Source organism: Haplochromis burtoni, unplaced genomic scaffold (assembly GCF_018398535.1).
Source record: "Haplochromis burtoni strain Fernald_Lab_line unplaced genomic scaffold, NCSU_Asbu1 Contig_1970, whole genome shotgun sequence".
NCBI lineage: Eukaryota > Metazoa > Chordata > Actinopteri > Cichliformes > Cichlidae > Haplochromis > Haplochromis burtoni.
The window spans coordinates 15,726-16,900 of NW_024584331.1; positions in this window are offsets into that span (position 1 = coordinate 15,726).

Below are 1,175 nucleotides of genomic sequence, written 5' to 3' on the forward strand. Positions count from 1 at the left end.
TAATTCACTTGAGAGATGTTTGTATCAGATATTGTGTCTATAAACAATGAGGTTTTTGTTTGTTTGTTTTGTTTTGTTTTTTAATAGTCTTAAATGTCAACTCGAATATACCAACTGTGTTATTGGCAGCTGCTGTGCTATAAAGCACAGACAGTTTGGTGTAGGCTAAACAGAATAGAATAGAATAATCCTTTAATTGTCCCCACAAGGGGAAATTTGGTTAGTCTGCAGTATTGTATTGAAGTTTACAGTATTGCTGTTTTGTGTAACAGTTGCAGAACAGCTTTCGTGTTTACAGTCATAGTTCAGTCACATCAGTGGTGCCAGAGATCAGTTTCAATTTAAGATGATGAGGGTGTTTAAAAATCAGTGAGTCAGTGTAAAAGTCAGAGCTCAAATGTGACATGATATTTGGTTACAAGCTAGAGTGTGATATTAACCATCGCTAGATACCAATAGAATTCCCTAAATGCTGTCACTGCAAACAAAAGGAATTGAAGTTTTAAGTATAGTTTTAATGATAAAAGAATTAACCTTATTGGAACTTGAAGAAGCGGTCCAGAGTAAGTTGATATTTAGAATCCCCATTTAGCATTCCTATATGGCTTTATATAATCAATATCAACAGTGACAGTAAGAAACACGTATAGTATATCTGCATATAGTAATCGGAATATGTTTCTGGTAACATTTGTGTGTAAACGTGTGCGATTGTGCCTGTAAGGACACATAAATACAGGAATACAGGAACTACCAGATAGCTGTTATAGGTCTTTTCTACCAATAGTGCAGTGTTGATTTGATTTACAGTTGTTGGTAAAAAAGATTTGTTACACAATAAGTGAAGGCATGTGCAGGGTTACTGACCCCATTGGAAGCGCAGTGTTGGTTGGTTTTTTATTATGTGCTGAATGAAAGAAGGTCCTCTATGTCTCGCTTGAGCTACAGCAACATCTGAAGGTTCAGTACCTCTTTGTAGATTCCCCACTTTGTGGTTTCTCAGCTCTTTACAACACCATACTATATATGAGTTTGTATTTCACTTTACATTTTACGTCTGCCTTTCTTTCAAAATGAATCCTAACTAAAAAAAAAAGTATTGTCAAAAGAAATTAAGTGCAGCCAAGTTAATTAGAAATATACTTTTGTGTAATACTACGTAATATACAAGTTAT